This window comes from Dromiciops gliroides, chromosome 4, assembly GCF_019393635.1.
Source record: "Dromiciops gliroides isolate mDroGli1 chromosome 4, mDroGli1.pri, whole genome shotgun sequence".
Classification (NCBI taxonomy): Eukaryota; Metazoa; Chordata; class Mammalia; order Microbiotheria; family Microbiotheriidae; genus Dromiciops; species Dromiciops gliroides.
Window position 1 is genome coordinate 363,599,067 of NC_057864.1, and position 22,260 is coordinate 363,621,326.

The following is a 22,260-nucleotide window of genomic DNA, read 5'->3' on the forward strand; positions in this document are numbered from 1 at the left end:
TGACTAGAAAAATGGCATGGTTAGACATGCACCTAGAAAGATCATTTTATAGCTGAGTGAAGGATAGACAAGAGTAAGGAAAAACTGGACCAGGGACGTCAAACAGAAAGCTACTGCAATACTCTGGGCATGAGGTACCAGGATGGTGGTGGCAGGTTCAGAAAAGAGAAAAAGGTATGTGGTTGTCTGTACACACACACACACACACACGTATACACACACACATATAAGAGATGTTGCAAAAATAGAATGAATGGAACTTGGCAAATGGAAGACTGGATACAAGGAGGGGTCAGAGTGAGGAGTCTAGAATGACATCTAGTTTTTGAGCATAGGTAAGTAGGGTGAAGGACAACTGCAGATGGTGGCCCCAGCCATGAAATTCAGGCACTTGCTCCTTGGAAGGAAAGATATGGCAAATCTGGGCAGCATACTAAGAAGCAGAGGCTTCACCTTACCAACTGTGAGAGTTGAACTCTTAGGAAAGCTGAGCCCTGCAGAATCAATGACTTTGAACAGTGGAGAAGACTTTTGAGAGTCCCTTGGGCAACAAGATAAAATCATTCAATACTCAAAAAGAAATTAATTCAGACTACTCACTGGAAGACAAACACTGAAACTGTACCTTAAATACTGTGGCCAAATAATGAGAAGACAAGACTCCTGGAAAAGACTCTGATGTGGGAAAGATTGAAGACAAAACAAGAAGGGGACAGCAGAGAGGTGAGATAGATGGGTAGAGTCATGAAAGCAACAAATACGACTTTAGACAGACTTCAGGAGATAGTGGAGGATAAAAGCCTGCCCTGGGTCCATGGAGTCACAAAGACACAACTGAATGAATTAACAGAAACTAGGATGGTTATACCCTGGACAGGAATAGAGAAGTTAAGAAGAGTGAAAGGTTTCTGAGGGTAAAGAAAATAAGTTCATTTGGGGGCATATTGAGTTTACGTATCAGTGGGACATCCTTTTCCAGATGTCCAATCAGCAGTTGGTGATGAAAAACTGAAGGTCAGGAGGTATATCAGGGATATATAAGTATATGTGAGAATCATCTTTACAGAAATGATAATCAAATTCATGGGAACTGAAAAGTTGACCAAGCAAAAGAGAAGAGAAGATAATTTATTTGGTAAAAATCATCTTAGATGAAATTTTATTGGGGAGGAGGCAGATAATATATACACAGAAAAATCAAATAAAAAATATATACAAAGTAATTTCCAGGGGGAGGGCACAGTCTACTATGAATGATAAGACAAAAAAAAATAGGCGTTCCAAAGGGAAAATCAGAAGAGTAGGGTTGGGAGAGGTGAGATTAGACATGGATGAGCATGAAGGATTGGAGGCCAATAGAACAGAGCTTCTGACTATGCAACCTGCACACAATTTTATCATAATTCAGAGTAGAGGCTTAAGAAGAAGCTTGTTAAAGGATATTTGATTAGCAATCCCAATGTATGAAGTGGAGATGGGTTGGACAAACTGTATGGTTTATTGCTGATTAGGCAAAGGAAGGTTAGTGAAGGCCTGTATGTGGCTGGTTATAGAGCACAGGTCAAACTCATGTTGTCCATGCAATGTAATTGTGCATATTCTAAAAGATTTCATGACCCAAACCTACCTTCATTTTCAATCAAAATGTAATGAATATAATGAATACAGTATAACTGTAATTAAACTGCAATCATAATTAAAATTACCAAATCATCTTCTATAATTTGCCTTACCCTCCTGGGGTAATTAGATCTGAGGACGCCATTGTCCTCTAGATACATATAGATTTCTAGCCTTTTTTTTTTTTAAATAAGAGAACCTAGACTTGGAAAAAAATAACACCAGTAGCAGATCATAACTCTACCTGGTAATTTTCTGGTTTGGTCATTTCCTTTTTGTTTTTTTGGTTTTTTACAGGGCAATGAGGATGAAGTGACTTGCCCAAGATCACACAGCTAGTAAATGTCAAGTGTCTGAGGCTGGATTTGAACTCAGGTCCTCCTGAATCCAGAGCCAGTGCTTTATCCACTTGGCCACCTAGCTGCCCCTGGTCATTTCCTTTTTAATTCCATTTTCTCCCTTTACCCTAATTACATTCGCACTCCAGTTCCCTAGGATTCTTCAGAACCAATATACTCACCTCCTCAAAATTTCTCTAAGGTACTACTCAAAAGTATTTAGTATTTAAGTATTTACTTAAAATCTCTTGATATATTTAAATAATTTCATCAAGACCTATATATGTTACTACAACCAGATTTATCAAAATGCCATTGTTGGCTAGGGATTTTCTTGTTACTGCATAATTTGAACAAAGTTCTATTAAACCAATCATTTTTTTCCCCCTTTTCCATTAAATTTTCTTATGTATATGTGCATGGCAGGGGTGGGGTGGGGGGGTGTTAAAAAAAAACTGTCACACCAAAACCATAGTAGAGTAACATAGAACAAAGACCACATTTGACAGACCCAGATTTTCATCTCAGCTCTACTACTTCAGCAAGTCATTTCTAGTCACTGGCCCTCAGTTGCTCATCTGTGAAGTGAGAAGGCTACAGTACTACATGGTTGTTAAAGCACCCTCATAATTCTAAAATTTAGCTTTGTGTTCTTCAGATGAGTGGATCTCTTTTCACTAATCCTTTGCTCTACAGAAGTCCCAATATAAAATTTAGGAGAACTACTACCACTCTTAAAAGTCAGATGATTTCTTTAAAAAAAGCTTTCTATGGTTGATTTATTTAATGTCTCCAAACATATAGTTCGATTTTAAAATCAAGTTCTGACCTTTAGCAAACTAAATGTCAATCATATGGTTTTAACTAGTTCTAACAAATATGAGTGAAAAGGCAAAATCTGACAATTGTTGAGATTATCAAAGAAAATACTAATACACATTTTTTCCCAAGGTCAATTGTGAATTGGGAAATGAAGTGTTGTTTCCTGACTAATCTTCTGTGAAGTAAACTTTAAAGGCCAAAGCAATCGCTGGTGGTAAATGGCTTTTCTTAAAGACTACAGTAAACACAAATGCAGTGGGGATAGTAATGGAAGAAATGTCTTGGATAACACTGAAAGGCAGTATCAAACTATCCCCATTCACATATTTCTGCTAATAGGCTCTCGAAATTATTTTAATTAGCATAGCTTCTCCAGTTCAAAATGCTATATAAACAAGAATGTCAAGGAAATATTTCTGATACCATTCAACATTTGGGTTTCTTCTCAGAGGATAAAGGAAATTAATAAAAGAACACATAAATCTATCTAAAGTACTATAATTTTATTCTGGCTAGAAATTAAGTTGCCAAATGTACACAAACCTCATAAAAATTAGAGTGGTAATTAAAAATAAGCAATCTGACTCAATAGGATGCTGATAGGATCAAGAATTTAGACAAGAGGGTCCCTGAACTACAATAAAAAAGGGAAAACGATTAGCAGATCATAAATGTTGATCATTTGGAGCTTTGATGCTACCTAATAACAAATAAGAAGCTCTATAATTACAATCAAAGCATATTATTAGGAAACTGCCAGAAATAGCAACCCCTTCAGTGGTCTATAAAATGTTAACTTGTATTTCCTCAAATTTTGCCCATTGTCACATTCATGAATCAGGTAAACAAAGGCTTTTTTTAATATATACTTGGTAGTTTGTTACAGCAAACACTCTTAAGTTAATCATAAGGTCTTAAGCAATTAACGAGTTATTAATTTGCTTAACTTTGACAAGACTGTGAGTGTCAGGTCTATTCCTATAATTACCATTAACGTGGAAAAAAGAATTAGGGAAGAGGGTATATGATCATGCTCAAATGATATTAATCAGCATCATGAGGTTTCTCAGCATGAACATTCTCTCCCTATCTGATCATCTCCACATCAACTAATACAAGACTTTAAGGAAGCCTAACTTTCACCAATATAATTAATAGTTTTTAAGTTATGGTATTTTTTAACTGATCTGAAAGGATCATCAAGTGATTACAATATAGGTTCATCAAACCAATAGTTATCATTCACCTGCAAGGCACATTGCTTACTGCTCTGGGGAACCATAGAAATGGTCCTTGAGCACAACAAAGTTAAAATTCCAGGCAGAAGACATATCCTTAAAAATAATAATTCATTGTGCAAGTTGTCCCCAAAAAGTGCGCTATCAGTAAAGCAGTCTGACTTATAGTGCTTGAGTTTTCTTTAGAGGAATGAGAGAAAGAAGGTTAGCATAATGAACTGAAACCAAATTGTAGAGGGCTTTGAAGGCCAGGCACAAGAATCTAGACTTCTTCCTGTAGAAGCTGAGTCTTAAAGGTCTCTGTGCAGTATGATCAACATTTTAGTTTAGAAAAAATTAATCTGGCACCAGTTTGCAAGACTGGACTGGAGGAAGGCCTGGGACACTGTTTAGGAGGTTATTACAATAAATGAGGAAGGAAGGAAACCAGAGAATGGTTAGCAGCATGAATGTAGAGAGATCACAGAAGAAAAGAGACACTACAAGAGAGGAACAAACAGGACTTTGTGACTTCTAAATACTAATATTGTTCATGTTAAATTGCTTTGGTAGTAGCTCATTTATTTTTGAAAATCCTACAGAGACACTAAGCAGCATACCAACAGTGAACTTTAACTTTGTTCACTAGAGTCAGCAAGAGATGTTTTGTCCCCTTCTCAGTGCTACACATACAGACTAATGTGTTAGAATTCCTTGGAAAAGCAATCAAAAATGTATCAAGGCTCAGGTTTTCCCATTTATACATGAATGTATATTATATTAAGTAGCTCTGAGTAACCAAGAGGAAAACTACAAAAGGTATTAGATAAGCTGGATTTTGCAACTAGATTTTCCTCTAAAGATAATTTATAGATTTCAGTGCCACTGGTTCTTCAAAAGCCATTCTAAAACTAAGGAAACTGTGAATGTCTCTGTATACAGTTATCCTCCCACATAGCGACTTTCCCCCATCTCAGTTTTGATACATCACCGGTCAGCATAAGAAATTAAGTGGAAATTTTGGGTGGAGTTTTGCGGAAGCTGCAGATAACACACAAAGGCCAGCTGATGACACAGAAAGCTTAGAAAATTCAGAAATACATAAAATATATGTATAGTTTTGCATAATATCAACAATAAGTATAGTAAGGTACTGTAAACAACCCCATAAAAGAAAAAAAAATTGGACTTATCAGATATGAAGGGAGGGCCAAAATTTTACATGGATTTTCCAGCTTGCACCATGCCCCTAACCCCCAGGATATAGTATGGATTACTGTATATATTAAAAGATCCCAAATCTCATTATCACTACACAGTGACATAAGCCTAGAATTAGATTACTCCTAAAAACATTTTCTTCTAAAATACAAAGTCATTGACAATTAATGGAAGAATTATTTTAAAACCCACATCATATTATCTATTGTATGATTGATTTGTTTACTTTAAAATTTATATTCTTTGCTCATTTAATTTTTGTTAGGAACATATACAAGAGGATTTATACAATGTGACAAAAAACAGTTCCTTTTATTCTATTGCACTCTTCCTCACAAATCATAATCCTAGGATTTTAAAACATCACCAAAGGGGGCAGCTAGGTGGCGCAGTGGATAAAGCACCGGCCCTGGATTCAGGAGTACCTGAGTTCAAATCCGGCCTCAGACACTTGACACTTACTAGCTGTGTGACCCTGGGCAAGTCACTTAACCCCCATTGCCCTGAAAAAACAAAAACAAAAACAAAAACAACCAAAAAACATCACCAAAGCAACCAATTGCAGTGTCATAAACAGAGGATTACACCTTCAGGTGGTAAATAAACTGATAAAAAAGAAAAGACAAAGTCAGGAATTCACGGTGGAATACACTTTATGTAGGAATTTACACACAATCTATGCATTAATAATGCATATACAGAGAAATAAAATATTTCATGTGAGCAAATCTATTATAAATAATTTTAAATGAAAAACATGGGTACTTTATATTTAGAGTCTTAAATTCAGTCTAAATTAAGATGCTTTTGCTCATTTCTTCTTATCCTGATAATACTGCATAGTACAGCTAGATAATAAACAGTTGAACAATACACTGTAAAATCAGAACTCCCTCAAAGACCATGAAAACTCTAAGGCCTCCTCCCCAAAAGTAACACAAATTCATACTAAACTATGACCACATTATATGCTTAAAAACATAATTTACCCCTTCTAATTGTTCCATCTATTTTTCCAGGCATGTTCAATAATTCAGCAAATAACAATCATATTCCCATCAGCATTTAGATATAGTATGCTATAAAGAGTCTGGAAAACAAGAATACATGAATGTAAGTCGTCCCCCTGACACAAACTGACTATTCAACCCTGATCAATTGAACCAACCTCTCACTGCTCCAGAGCAGAGGTACTCAAACTTTTTAATCTCAGGAAACCTTTACACTCTTAAAAATTATTGAGGGCCTCAGAGAGCTTTTATTCACATGGATTGTAGTTATAGATATTGACTATATTTGAAAAGAAAACTTCTTAATATTGCTATGAAAATAGTTTTGATCTAAAGGACCTCCTGAAAGTTGGGAACCCCAGACCACTGTTCTATGGAATTCTCAAAGGCTAAGGTGCATGTAAGGTGCCATCTTGCATTAGTAATGGGAATTTACTTACCTAAGGTTTCCCTACACCACTGAAATTACAGATCCCACCCCCAAACTCCCTTCAATCTGCATGTAAAGGTGATATAAGAATATTACTTATAAAGTACACATTATTTTCTTTTTTCCTAAATCCCATGAGAATTCAGGAAGACCATTCAATTATTCAATGAAAGTTTGTTTCCACACACACTGAATTTAAAACCTTTTTATAAATGTGTATGAAGCACATTTTTGTAATAAGCTCAAAAATAAATCTCTTTATGGGACTGCCATGAGAAATAACCCATTTGCCACAAAGTCTAAATCTTATCAAAATTCATTAAAATGAAATGGTTTCCAGCCACTTGAATATATATCAGTAGTATTCCAACCACAACTCCAAATATCATTTAAAATACATAAAAGCACTCTCAACTATAACTCATTTCAAATACATTGAATAAGATGTCTTCAGAAAAAAATTTCAATTCCTCATCTCACAATCATTTTATTTTTTTTTCAGTTGATTCACTTTAAGTTGACTGCCCAAGATATCAGCTAGCAAAATTAGAAATGCTTTTGTTGTAAAACTTCAAAATCAATATCAGGAATAAGACAACAAAGACAATCTAAAACTTATAGACTAAAGTAATAAACAAACCTAGTTAGTCCACACCAAGAAGATAAATTATATTATTATCTTTGTACATTTTAACATAAAACTGAGTTTATTATGCATAGCTTGGTTTTTTTTTTAAGTATATGATAAAATCAACATGTAATTTTCAAAGCTGCCATTGTCTGTGATTCCCTCTGGTCCTTCACTCCTGTGAATATCAAAAACAAAACAAACTGTATAACACTCATTTTCTCCTCCTTTCTCTTTATTTTTTTTGATTGCCAACTCTATTCTTAGCTCCCCCTTTCCTTCTAAAGCCTCTCCTCAAATCAGAAAAAAAAATCTTTGTACAAATATTCATAATAAAGTAAACAAATTCCCACATTGGTTGCATCCAAAAGAGTTTCATTTTATGTCTTGCTTGAGTTCATCACCTTTCTGTCAGCTGGTATGCACTATGTAGAGGTGAAAGTTTAATAAGAGCTCTCCAAAAAGAACTCCACATACATTAACTTGCATTATTTAACATTTTTTCCATAACTCTCTTAAGTCTAAAAAATAAAAATAAATGCGTGAGTGAATGAATGAACAAATGAAAACAATAAATCACGCCCTGATTTGTATCATTTGCCAATTTCCAAGGTGTAAATTCTCACACAGAAAATTTAAGAATCAATTCAGTCACATAGTTCAAATTGGCACCAACAAACCCTTAATAACCATGTTTCATCAACAATCTTCTGGAGTTGTAGTCATTGCACTGATCAGAGTTCAAGTGGTTTTTCTTTACAGTATTATTACTGTATAACTAGTCCTCTGGTTCTGCTCATCTTACTCTGAATGGATTCATACAAGTTTCATATGCATTCATATACCATACAGTTGGCCATTAGTGAATTGATAGGAACCACTTTAGTTTTCGATTCTTTAACACCACAAAAAAAGCTGCTATAATTATATCCATACATATGGTTCCTTTACCCTTTTCTTTGATCTTTTTTTGGGTATGGACCTAATAGTAATATTACAAGATTGAAGGGTACACACTGTTTACTGATTCTTCCAATGGCAGAACCAACTTATAGCTTAAGCAACAGTGCATGGTTATCCTCCTACTGACCCTTTCTACAACAATCATTTTCCTCTTTTGACATCTGCCAATATTAAAGATATAAGATGGAATCTCAAAAATGCTACATTTGCATTTTTCTAATTATTAGTGATTTGGAATTTTTTTTTTGAGGAGCTGATATATTGGATTTCCTCCCTTTAAAATTGCCTATTCATATTCTCTGACCTTTTATGTATTGGAGAATTCCTCTTGTTCTCATACATTTGAATCTGTTCCTTATAAATCATGAATATGAAACCTTTATCAGAGAAACTCTCTGCAAAAATAAAATTTATTTCTCCAGTTAACTGTCATTTCTTTCTTTTTTAAACTGTTGTCTTTCTAATTTTAACTGCATTTGGTATGTTTTATACAAAATCTTTTCAGTTTTACGTAAGCAAAATTGTCCATTTTATCTTCTGTGATCCTCTCTATCCCTCATTTTGTCATTGTTTTCCCTTAGCCATAGTTCCAAAACATATTTTCTTCCTCCTCAAATGTTTTATGATACGACCTTTTATAACTAAGTCATATATCCTTGGATCTATCTTAGTATATGATGTGATATGCTGGTCTATACATAACTTGTTGGACCACCTCCCAGGTTTCCTGTAGCTTCCCCCCCCCCCAATAGTAAGTCCTTACCCCAGAAGTTCTAATTATTAGATTTAAACCAAACTTGTATTCACCAAGTTCAAATTATGGTTAAATTTGTTGAAATAAGTTATTTTAGAGTTGTCAATCCTGAATCTAATGGTGCTGGCCTTCTCCAATTCATCTCTTATACTATGAATTTTTCCCTCCAAAAAGCTGAATATATTATCTAGGTAGATAGATAGATAGATAGATATTGAAAAACTAGTTTTTCCTCTAAAAATACTGCTAAGCATGAATAGCAAGTTTGACAATGGAAATAAGTTTTACTAACATTTGAAATGTAATCATATGAAAAGTTTAATAGTTTGTTATACTTTCCACTGTGTATCATGAAAATGCTTTAAGGAGGGAAGAGAGTTAATATGAAGGAAAATGAAGGAAAAAGGAGAGGAGAGCAACTAACAGCACTTTATGCATTGCTGTCCAATTGACTAGAATTTGGAACAATCTGGTTTCTGTGAATTTCATCTTTCCAGAATTTTTAAATGCTGCCCACTAAGATTAGTGCATGTATATGAGAGCTACAAAGAGACAGAGACAGAGAGACTGAGAATGTTTGAGAAAACAATGAAAAGCATTTAACACTCTATAAGATATATTTAAAAGGGAACTCATTTAACAGTCATCTAGTCAAACCTCTGATTTTGTTGTTGTTGTTGTTGTTGTCAAATGTTAATTTATTGGAATAGTCTTCCTTTGTAGCTTAACTTGCTGGGCATTTCACAGCACCACTATTGATGTCATCAATAACATCATGAGGATGCCTGCCATCAAGTTGCAGCCCACAGACTGGGCTGTTCCAAGGATCCCTTAATGGTTCCAGAGAGCTCTCTTGCCAAGGATGGGTGCCTCATCTGTCGAGCAATGTTGATGATCTCATTGAGACTGATGTTTCCACTGTGTTTAATGTTTTTCTGCTTCTTTCTGTCCCTAGGAGGTTCCTTTTGGGCTTTGATGATCAAGGCTGAAGCAGAAGGCACAACCTCAATCTGGGCCTGTCTGTTCTGAATGGTAAGTTTCACTGTGATCCTTAGCCCTTTCCAGTCACCAGTTGCCTTGGCAATGTCCTCACCAACCTTTTTGGGAGACAAACCCAAGGGACCAATTTTGAGGGCCAGAGCGGATGTGACACCAACTTCACCACCAATGCACCTTAAAAACACACCTTAATTTCGTTAGGGTCAAATTTGGGCGGCATGGCGGCGACGATGGTGGAGGCTCGGCCTGGACGCTGCGGGGTGGCTACCGGTGTCGGATGAACCCGGATTCGGGACAACCAAAAGAAGTTGCACCTTCACCACCATGAGCTAGGAGCCAAAAGCCAAACCTCTGATTTTTACAGATAAGAAAAACAGAATATCAGTGTGTTAAAGAAACTTGTCCATGGTTCCATAGCTAGAAAAAGAGATAGGACTTGAACTCAGATCCCCCAATTGGCTCATACATTTCAATATTTGGCAATCATAAAAATTAAGCATCTTTCTACTGTTAGAAGGTTCCCAGTTATTTTTTTACTTATGAAGACCCAAGTTTACACATGCTGGCTCTTATAATGCCACAGAAAAGATCACCACCTACTACTGAATAATTCCAAGTTTACATAACTAATACTCTACTTTCTTCAGTTTCTCTCCCCTACTTGATTGATGTCTATTATGGGTTCTAGGAAAACACAAGATTAAATGAAATTGTTGCAGAGAAAGAAGTAACTAATGTTATCAGGATGTCAGAAATTGGTCATTGCCAGGGTTTGGGAATCTAAAATGGGGTTTAGCTATAATATAATAACTAGGTAGCAAAGCGGATAGAGTGCCTGGCCTGGAGTCAGGAAGACTGATCTTTCCTGGGCTCAAACTGGTCTCAGGCAATTACCAGCTGTGTAACCACTCTGTAAGTCACTGTCTGCCTCAGTTTCTTCATTTGTAAAATGAGCAGGAGAAGGAAATGGCAAACCACTCCAGCATCTTTGCCAAGAAAACCCTAAATGGGGTCATGAAGTCGGGTATGACTGAAAATGACAGAACAACAAAAATAGCAGTTAAATTATGAAGCCTTGGTTAGGGCAATTTTGAGTGAAGTACACTTATATTTCTCTCCAACCACTGGACCAGGATCTATATAACAGAAACACTGAGAAGTATAAAAGAAGCTTAGGGTAGGGACACACAGGCAGCGTAAATGTGTAAAAATTCTTAAGGATGCTCGGAAAATGTGGGACATGGCGGGGGGGAGGATGACTATAATTAGTGTACAAGTTGGTAGCAGTGATAAAATGATGTTACTCTCCTGGAAAAGAGTTCTCCACAACCCTTTATTCCCAATCAGTTAGCAATCCTTTAATTATAGAATAACCACTCTGGCTCACTACACAAACTAGTTCCTTCTAATCTCTGTACTTCTATGATTTTCTAAAAACATAAGTTTGACAATGTCACACACATACCCCTAATCAATAACCTCCAGAGGCTTCCTACTGCTTCTAGGGTCAAACATATATATTGGTTTGGCATTTAAAGCTCCTCCCAACCCACTGCCCTTCCAGTTTTCATTCCATTACTTCACTACATTCACTTAACAATCCAACCATAATGCCCTACTTGCTATTACTTCTACAAACAACTGAGAATGCTTTTATCTCTTGATAAGGCTATCCCCTTGTCTAGAAAAACTCTCCCCTCACTTTCACATCTCACAATTCCTGGTTTCCTTTAAACTAAACTCAAACACCACATTCAACATTGTCTTTCCTGATCCCCTCAGCTGCTAGTTCATTCACTGCAAAACTAATATCTAGGGGGCAGCTAGGTGGCACAGTGGATAAAGCACTGGCCCTGGATTCAGGAAGACCTGAGTTCAAATTCAGCCTCAGACACTTGACATTAGCTATGTGACCCTGGGCAAGTCACTTAATCTTTATTGCCCCACCAAAAACAAACAAAAAATATTATCTATTCATTTTGCCCATTATGTACATACTTACACACAGACATCCTATACTGCCCCATTAAAATGGAAGCTCTTTGAGAGTAGCAACTGTTTCACTTTTATCTTTGTATCCACATAGCACTTAACACTGTTCCTGGTACATAGCAAGCATTTAATGTTTATTGACTGATTCTTCCAGTCAGTTAGCTTTGAAATGTGTCTATTTTTCACCATGACATAGTTGTCAAGTCTCCCTACCCCAAAATGTCTGGCATTGCTCCCTCTTTTTACATTATCACCATTCCTTCTATAATTAGTTTCTTATGAGAGAGGCAAATGGTGAGTTAAAGTATTATACTTGAAGTCAGGAAATGTTGTGACCATAGACAAGTCAGTTTCTGAGTCTTGAGTTTCATCTTCTATAAAATGGGATCAGCATTACCTACCTACTTAAGAGGTTGCAGTTTGTCTCTCATTTTCAAGAGGATCAAAAGCATCATGGGGTGATGTTTTGACTCATGTGTGAAACTGGATTTAAGTGAGGCAGAGCTGTCTTCAGCCTCACTCACTTCCAGAGTCACCCAAGTCTAGTGGCAAGACAGGAGTCAAGATGACTGTTGATGGTCTAGAATGTAACCTCACAGGGTTACTGCAATATTCAAAGGTCAGAATGTATGTAAGGCATTTTGCAAATAGTAAATCCATATATAAATATCATTCACTTCTCCTACTAATACTAAACCTTGTAATGCTCCTTCCTTCAATCATTACTTGTCAAAATCCTATTCTTCTTTCCAACTTCATATTTATCAAAATCATGTATCACAACTTGTTCAATTATTCCCCAATTGGCGGATATCCCCTCAATTTCGAATTCTTTGCCACCACAAAAGTAGCAGTTATAAATATTTTTGTACATATAGGTCCTTTTCCTCTTTTTTTTTTATGTATTTGTGATACAGACCTACTAGTGGTGGTGGTAGTGGTAGTGGTGGTAGTTGTTGTTGTTTTGTCCTTTGTTCTCAAAGAGGACCATGACATTGGGGTAATGTCATGACTTTCAGTGAATTGAATTTAAGTGAGAGCTATACACAGTAACCAACTTCACCCTCTCTTCCAGAGCCATCTGGGTCCAATGGCAAGATCTAGATCAGGATGACTGGAGATGGCCCTGAATGTTTAAGGCAATTAGGGTTAAGTGACTTGCCCAGGGTCACATAGCTAGTTAGTGTCTGAGGTAAGATTTGAACTCAGGTCCTCCCAACTTCAGGGCCAGTACTCTATCTACTGTGTCACCTAGCTACCCCCCAGTAGCGGTATTACTGAGTCACTTCATATATCTCTTATCTATTTATTTACATGTTGTCTCTCCCATTAAAAAGTAATCTTCTTGAGGAGAGGGACTGGTTTGTTTGTTTTTTCCCCCTCTTCCTCTCTACTCCCTGAATTAAGCACAGCATCAAGTACATATTTTTGTTGGTTATCTGATTGTTTGAAAAGAACAGATCATACAAACTTTACTCACTTAATTTTGCCTACAGTCAGTAGTCTTGGCTCAAACTGTTTTGTTTGCCTTAAAAAATATTGAAATACTTTTAATCATCCTTTTAGAAACAAAAAGGGCCTTAGAGTTCTTCTAGTTTAACATTTCTCAAGCTAACCAGTGCAGCACATACAGAGGGCTTAAAATATACTCAAGGACCGCCAATGGGGGGCTGGGAGTAGGAATAGGCCTCCTTTCTCTGCCATTTGCATTTTAAGGTCTTATACTGCTCCAAACATGTGGTCCTAAAAGGTAAAGGAAATTTCAGAACAAAATAAAGCTTATTTTCCTCATTTTCAGAAAAACAAAATTTACACAGGCCAAAAGAGTTGTGGATTACTCTAGCCAACAGCTCTTCAAACAGCAGGTTTTGTTACCTCTAATAGAAGGGAGTAAGTGCTTTGATTGTTTTCTGAGCTCCAAAACAATTTACCACTGCACATTCTTTTCCTTCTACCTGACAACTGTCAGGTATTTCCTTCTGTTCTCAACATATCCTACTATAACCCCGGCTGCCTCTGCATTAGGCTTTCCCCAAGTATAGACAAAGCCTAGATTTTGACTTGTTCCTTCAACCTTTGTCATTAACCTTTATACCTCAGTCACATTTAAACATGGCCCATTCCTGCATCTCCTCCCATTCCCTAAGCTGTAGCCAGAGACAAAAGTCCACTTCCCTTTATAAACACAGTCATACATCATCTTCCTTCTCATCTTGAAGTAAGGGAGCCCATGTTTGATCTTTAGATTCCCAGCTACAATTTTTTATGAAATTAGGACTGCCTGTTCACTGAAGTAACTTCTAGTTCTAGCTATATGTTCCTGTGATGCCTGGTCCCAGTCCCACATATTCTGTAGCCCCTGGAATTCTTTGCCATAAACCATGTACAGATAAAGGAAGGGGCAGGTGGGCAAAAGTCCTGCATCCATAGTTAGGGGCACATCACTTACTTTCCCGGTCCAATGTCCCTGCAACCCCAATGATATGCAGCTCCCCAGCTGATGGGCTGATGTACACCTGACTTGTCTCCTAAGTCAGTCAAGCCCTCTGAGTTCTCTTCCAACCCACCGATTCTATGATTTGCTCATTGACACTTAACCAGTGCTGCCAAAACATCTGAGAAGAATGAACAGTAGTACCTACTGACAGAACGCGGCTTCTGTATGTAAGAACATCTCAAAAGACATAATTCTCATGCAGAATCAGCTCTTCACCTTATTCCACTGAAGTTTTAACTCCCTCTACATGGCTTCAGTTCTCCAGACCTCTACTCCTGTTTCCCTCCCCTTCATTTTGATAGGGACTCTAGTAATACCTGAACTTGGTATGAACAGGTGTCATCAATGCCGATGCTAACCAGGAGATCCCTGTGTTTTATGCAGACATTGTATGTGTACAATGTCGTCTAGGCTCAAGGGTAATGTTCACTAAAATATAGCACTAGAAAAACTACAAAAAGTTTGATCTATTATATTTCAAAGTACAAGAAGCTACACTGAGAGGCATCATGGCATAGTGCATAGTGTAAGACATGAAGTCAAAAAGACCTGAGTTTGAATCTCACCTTAGACACTAGCCAGTTCTGTGACCCTGTACAAGGAATTAACCTCACTGAGCTTGAGTCTCACTTGAAAAATGGGGGTGATAATAACAGCACCTACCTCTCAGGGTTGTACTGAGGTTCAAATGAGATACTGTATATAAAAAGCTTTGTGACCCTTCCAATGCTATAAATATGTGAGCTACATTCCATTATTTTGTGACAAGCACTTCCTTTTAGTATTTATATCTTACAATCTTCAGATAAGGCATTACAAACACTTTTCATCAGGACTGAATTGACTGTGTAAATAAGGTACAGTGTAGCTTTGATGCTGCCGGACACTAGCCTGACTACCACAGCAGGCGCACTGATGTGAAAAAAGACTTTTGTTTCCCTGGGGTAAAAGGTTAGAGTAGAACACAATAGGACAAAAGCAACAACAAAACAAGAGAAAATGTTTACAAGATTTATGGTGACTGCTTGAGAAGAAAATAAAATCTTACAAGCCTTTCCTATAGAACTGGAACCACACAGTCATGCAATCCAGAAACAGTTTTATAACTGCCAATGGTGTTTTCCAGTAAACATTTCCAAAAGGGACTGCAACTCCATTTGTGTGTGAAAAAGAATCATCCCACACCTTCTAAATGTTACGATTTTATATCAAAGGTCTCCTGCCAATCTATAAATATTTTGAAAGACTAAGGCTCAATTTCCCATTTTTCTGACTTCATTACACATCCAAAAATTGTCATTTGCAATTTCTCACAAGACAAAAGACACTAAGATCTCAGCCTTCTTCTACTGATCCTCTAAGATGTCTTTATATATAAGAAACTTGATAAATTCTAAAGGTGAATTATCAACCCTAAGTAATTCCAATTTCATAGTGCACCAACTTTATAAAACTATCAAATACAAAAGAAATCAAGTTTACATACTCCAAAGGGAAAGCTGACATGGAGGGGGGGAGTGCAAAAAGGATGACTAAATCCATATTAATATTTATCAGCCAAAAAAGACTATATGAAAGCACTGTGAAGAAGGAAGAAAAGTGACATTTGATAAGCAGCATGATACATTTAAAAACAGCCTGGATTTAGAGTTTTAGAACCTGCATTCAAAATCCTGCCTCTAAATCTGTGACCTTGGCCATATCTTTTAACATACTTGGCCCTCAGTTTCAACTATAAAATGGGGGAAGAGCTGGACTAGATTCAATTCAATTCAATAAACATTTATTAAGCTCATACTAAGTGCCAAGCAACTAGGGGGCACAGTGGATAGAGTAACTGGAGTCAGGAAGACATGAGTTCAAACCCAGCATCAGACACTTATTAGCCACGTAGCCCTAAGCAAATCACTCAATCTTGTTTGCCTCAGTTTTGTTATCTGTATAAAACCCAAATGGGGTCACAAAGCACCAGAGAGGATTAAAATAACTGAACAACATTAATCATCCAGACTTAATGTAAAGATTACAGGATTTAGATTCAAAGGATCTGGGTTCCAAAGTGAGCTCTTCCACCTCCAACCTATGTGAACTCAGGATCCTTATCTACAAAAGGAAAGAGTTGGACTCTGATGATAACCTTGAAGATTCCCTCCAAGATGTCAATGGATACAGCACTAGACCTGTAGTCAAGAAACCTGAGTTCAAATCCTGTCTCAGACACTTAGCAGCTATGTGATCCTAGGAAGTAACCACCTCTGCTTGCCTCAATTTCTTCATTTGTAAAATAAGGGCTGTTTTGAAGATAAAATGAGACCATATATATAAAGCACTTTGCAAACTTTAAAGTATGTAAATGCTAATTATTATTATCCTATAATCTCAGGTGGTCAGAGATCAAGCCACCTTTGAATAAGGTGATTTCATTGGCTTGAACCCCATAAGCATAAAAAATTAAAATATAAATATTAAAATAATTTTCAAGAATATTATCATCTTTAAACCTGGATGGCTGGGGGGGGGGGGGAATATGCATTTCAATAATCCCAAAACTCTTTCCAGATTTAGGAAGAAGCACAAACACCAGGTGTATGACTTGGGACCATAAGAGGTATCACCATATTCTCACATAAATCATGGGGCAGCAGTTCTACCAAAGGAAGACTATTTAATCATTTACAAAATTCCATTTTTATTCCTAGTAATCAAAGAGTGGGGACTATTGTATTCCTGCAATATAGGTGGCAATACTGGAATTCTTTTATAGAGGTACAAAATGTACATGCCAACTAAAATCAAGAGCAAAATAGTAACCTTATTGTGCTCTGGTGCCAGAGGGAAAATCAATAGCATTAAAGGGAGAGGGAATTTTAAAAATATATTGATAAACTTAATTATGCATAGTAACAAGATAAGTTTTGAAAAATCGAACTGCAACACTGTTGAAATATTTTTAAGAAAATTCTTTCAAAATGTTTGTGGTTCAATCCTTGGTTTTGAAAAGGAAATTTATAAAATGTTAATTTGTTCAAATGCACACTAAAATGGGAAATAAGCTTAAAATGTCCCTTGTGCCATTTGAGATGAATTTATCCTTTGATTGCCTCTGCCTTATTTTTTCATCCACAGTTCAATATAACCCAATTCTACAAACATTTTCTGAGCACCTATGCAGAAGGGCATTGTGATAGAGACTGGCATGAGAACAAGATGTACAAGACTCTAACACAAGGACACAAACAGCTTCTAGTGCAGGAGATTTATAACTTGGAGTCTGGGAACTACTTTAATACATTTTAATAATTATATTTCAACATATTTTCTTTTGTAATCATATGTACTTTCTTTTATGCATTTAAAATACTATTCTGAGATAGGTTCCTTAGGTTTCTCCAGACTGCCAAAGATATCCATCACACATGCATGATTAAGATCCCCTGTTCTGTGCATGACTGTGTTAAGGCTAAAATTCTAGCTAAACTGTCTAAAATATCTAATGAGTGGTCACCAATAAGTTATAAGCTTTAGCAAGAGTTAGACTTTTAAGCATTTATTAAAGAGAATAAGAATTTGGTAAAGAGAGAAAAAAAGGTCTAGATTCCTATGTATTAAAGGGAGAGCACATTTCTCCACCAGCGTCCCCAGGAAAAAAGCCCCAGTCAGAGCGCCAGGTTCCTCCCTTCTTCCTCCCACAAGCAGACGTCACTTCCCGACGCCCTCTTTTACAGTAAGTCTCCAGCAGGTGGCGTCATTCCAATCGTTACAACTGTAATAACAGTTACATAATAATAATAATAATAAAATAATAATTTTGTTAAGGAGGCAGACATGTGGTGCCATGGGTGAAACCTAAACCTGGAGGCAGGAAGACCTGAGTTCAAATCTGGCCTCAGATACTTACTGACTGCCTCAGTTTCCTCATCTGTAAAAATGGGGATAATAAAAGCACCTACCTCTCAAGGTTATTGGAAGAATAAAGTGAAATATTGTTTATAAAGTGCTTTGAAAACCTTAAAGTGATAGGAAAAAGTTTATTATTCTTACTCTTATTATTATTGGTTTTTAATCTCCCATCTGTGAAATGAATTTTTCTTTATATATCTTACATACTTATTTGTATGCATGTTTTCTCTCCCTTTAGAACATAAGGTACTTGTAAATGGAAGCTCTTTTATTTTTGTCTTTGCATACTTACAGTCTAATAGTTCCTGACACATAGTAGGTGCTTAATAAATACTTAGTGATCAGTATACATAGGAAACAGACAGACTAAGCAACTATAAAACAGCTATTTTGTTTTGTGTTTTTACAATCACATGATGACTAACACACATACAAAAAGGTGCTACTAATTTCCACTGCTTGGAAAATGGGTATGTGAACCAATGAAAAGTCTGAATTACAACAGGTTTTTAAATATATTATTTTTACACTGTGAAACACATGGAGTAATTCTATTTATATGATGTTACACCTAGAGATTTTTTAAGGGAACTGTCACTCACAAAGTAAAACAATAAAAAATCTAATATATACAGATCCTCGCACACCTCCTTTTCATAAAGGAACCTTCTTTTTAATCAAAATAACTGAGGGCAGGTAGATGGCACAGTGGATAAAGCACTGACCCTGGATTCAAATCCGGCCTCGGACACTTGACACTTACTAGCTGTGTGACCCTGGGCAAGTCACCTAGCCCTCATTGCACTGCGAAACAAACAAAACAAAATAACTGGACATGTAGTTTGGGGGGAAAGTCTGTTCAGATAGCTACTGTGGAGGTCTGGATCACTCCTGCCAGGTGAGCAGAAAGAAGATCCTAGATCCATGAAAAGGAATGATGTAGTTTAACCATCCGTAATAGGCTGCCTCCCCATAGAAATTAGTGTCAATCATGCCTTTTTCCCCACCCCTCCCTTCACTGAGGAAAATATGGTGAAATATAATCACTGATCACAAGCATATATTTTACCTTATTTATGAATGAATAACTGAATAAAAATGTATTTATTACTATATAAAACATAAGCAAGAAAAATAGTCCCTCCCCTCAAGCAGCTTACATTCTACCAGAGTAACCAACACATAAAATGGAGGAAGGTGGCACATAGTTGAGAAACAGCCAAGAATTGTCAAGGTTGTGAAGTTTTGGACTAGATAAGGTGAACTCTCACTTCTCACAATACATTATCAGAGTCTGATATCTGGTGAGATGAGGGTGAAGAGGACAGACCAAGTTTAGGTGGTATGGTTTGGAAATGACCAATTATATTTCAATATGTTAAAGAAGAACATTTAGGAAGTAACTGGTATCATCAAGACAGCAGCACCCACACTAGCTGCCGACCCCTATTCCTGTCTCTGCATGGCCCTCTGTAGATATATATGAATCAAGATCCACAGAATGCTTTAAAATCCATAATATTTTATCATAGTAACAGACAGTGCCAAACATTGATACTCTAGCTAAATTCCATGTATAAATGCTAATAACTTTTATTCTGAACTTATAGTCATGAAAACTAAACATATATTTTGACAACTATCTTTCTGATAATGTTGATGTAAAAGGGAAAAGGTTATTTGAGGTTATCAAAATATCTCTAAATAGTTTCTTGAATTGAGGTTTTTCTGCTGTTGTTGTTCTGAGATACATGGAGTGTATTCTAAGTCACGAGAACTTACATTTTACCATTTTGCTTCACATGAGTAATTACCAAAAAAAGAAAAACAAAAAACAAAAATACAAAAAATGATTCATCATTCACAAAGATTTTTGTATTTAAATTAAAAGTCATGTTTGCTTGAAAGCACAAGTGTATAATCAGTTTTATAGATATATCTAAACAACTTTAGCCTTCTGCTCTTTTATCAATAGCGACACCAAAACTGATAAAAAGAAAATACAAAGTCAAGCTTCTCTATGATGACATTCAGTAACAAAATATCTGCCACCAAATACAATGTAGAGTGAGTAGTTTACTTCTTTTTGCGGTCAATAGATGCTTTGTGGTAAAAAAGGACTTTTAGATACAAAGGTAAAAAGCCACCAATATTCTGATAGGGTTAGTTAAATGGGGGAAATTTTACCATGAATACTAGTACATAAAATGGATATAGACAGAAAACTTTAAAAAACAAAACAGTTCACTCTGTATAGTCCCCAGGGGCAACATTTTGATGCCAACCTTACCCCACAAAGGGTCCCTGAATCAATACAACTTTCTGCAAAGCCTGTCAATTTCAAGAATGTCTTAGTTGCAAACAGAGTAGGACCATAAATGCCCAAGTAAGCGTATGTTAGTTATATATCTGTAAATTGTTAAAGAAATTGGTATCCAAAAAAGGCCCAAACTATATATACCAACCCCACCCCCCAAAGCACGGTACCACGAGCCATTTTTTAGTACACAGAAATAGCTGTTTCTAGTGGAACTAGATGTCCCAGTGTCAGAAAGTAACATAACATGACTAGCATCTACATTTTCTACTAAAAGGGATGTGAAATCATCAGCAAAGAAAAATACAATAGACTTAGTTTCAGGTCTGTACCTGAGTAAAATTAAGAAATCAGAAATCATCAAACCAAAGGCTAAGCAATAAATCTTACCTTCAAACACATGTGGTCAGAAATCTAAGCTTTTTTTTTCCTTAAAAAGAAACACATATGTATATATTTCATATATGCATTACTATAGCTCAAAAATGTAAAACAGAGAAATATAGTGAATATAAATACTGAGAAACACACAAATGGAATGATTTTTTAACTGAATTTGCATCATGCACAATTCCATATATAATATTGAATGTTTCTATTATTCATCTGTGAGGTAGGCAGCCAGAAGTACATAGTAATTTGCAGGCCATATTTCTTGGGGATGCACCTCCTACTGTGCAATATTCAGGTGTCAAGGATGATTAACATAGAAACATGTTCATGATTCAAAGATACTTAAATGATTTCTCTTGCCAAGCTTTGCACAGGTTAAAACTCTTTAAAGAGGTCTAAATAATTCACAGCATCACCTAAAACCAAAAAGAAAAAGGCATTTAGAAGATTATTATCTAACTGCAGGGAATAGAGATAGAAGTGTTGGGACAAAGGAGATCTAATAACCTCCTTCTCAAGAGCCTTCATACACAGACACTTCTAATGCTCTCCATGAAAGAAGAGTGAAAGTTTTGTGCTTTATGGCATTCAAGAAACTAAATATATTTTGGTCAAGTTCTATGTAATGGGATCCAAGAGAGACTCATTATCCTTACAATGCATTCTTCTCTATTTGACGTGATAGTGAGATTCCATGAAGTAACCTAAATAAATAGATAGATAGATAGATAAACAAATAAATGAATAAATAAATAAAAGTCCATGACTGAAAAAGATATCAGAAAGAAAGCCCTAGCTTTGGGGAAAGAAGCTGGGAAAGGTCTTTTGCAGCAGATGAGGTTTTTGCTGAGTCTTGAAGGAAGCCAGGAAGGGAAGGGAAGAAAGAAGAACATTTTGGGCATGTGATCCTAAGTTGAGGGATGGCAAGTCCTGTGGAAGGAAGAGCAAGTAGAATCATGCTGCTGGATCCCAGAGTACCTGACTTGGATACAGGAATGTATGAGAAGCCTGGACAAGTAGGGAGGGGTCAAGGTTGTGAAAAAGTTTAAAAGTCAAACAGAGAAGGATTTATAAAAGACCTTGGAGGCAAACAAGAATTACTGGAGTTTATTGAGTAGTGAAGCAACATGGTGAGTGAGATATTCTAAATAAAATTAAC

At 36.3% G+C, this 22,260-nt stretch overlaps 1 protein-coding gene and 1 pseudogene across 11 annotated transcripts in view; both read right to left on the minus strand.

Moving 5' to 3' along the window:
• The window catches only part of PTPRK (protein tyrosine phosphatase receptor type K), a 756,597-nt gene that overhangs the window by 714,032 nt on the left and 20,305 nt on the right, over nt 1–22,260 (minus strand). The window lies entirely within an intron of this gene.
• On the minus strand, nt 9,692–10,222 carry LOC122753692 (annotated as a pseudogene).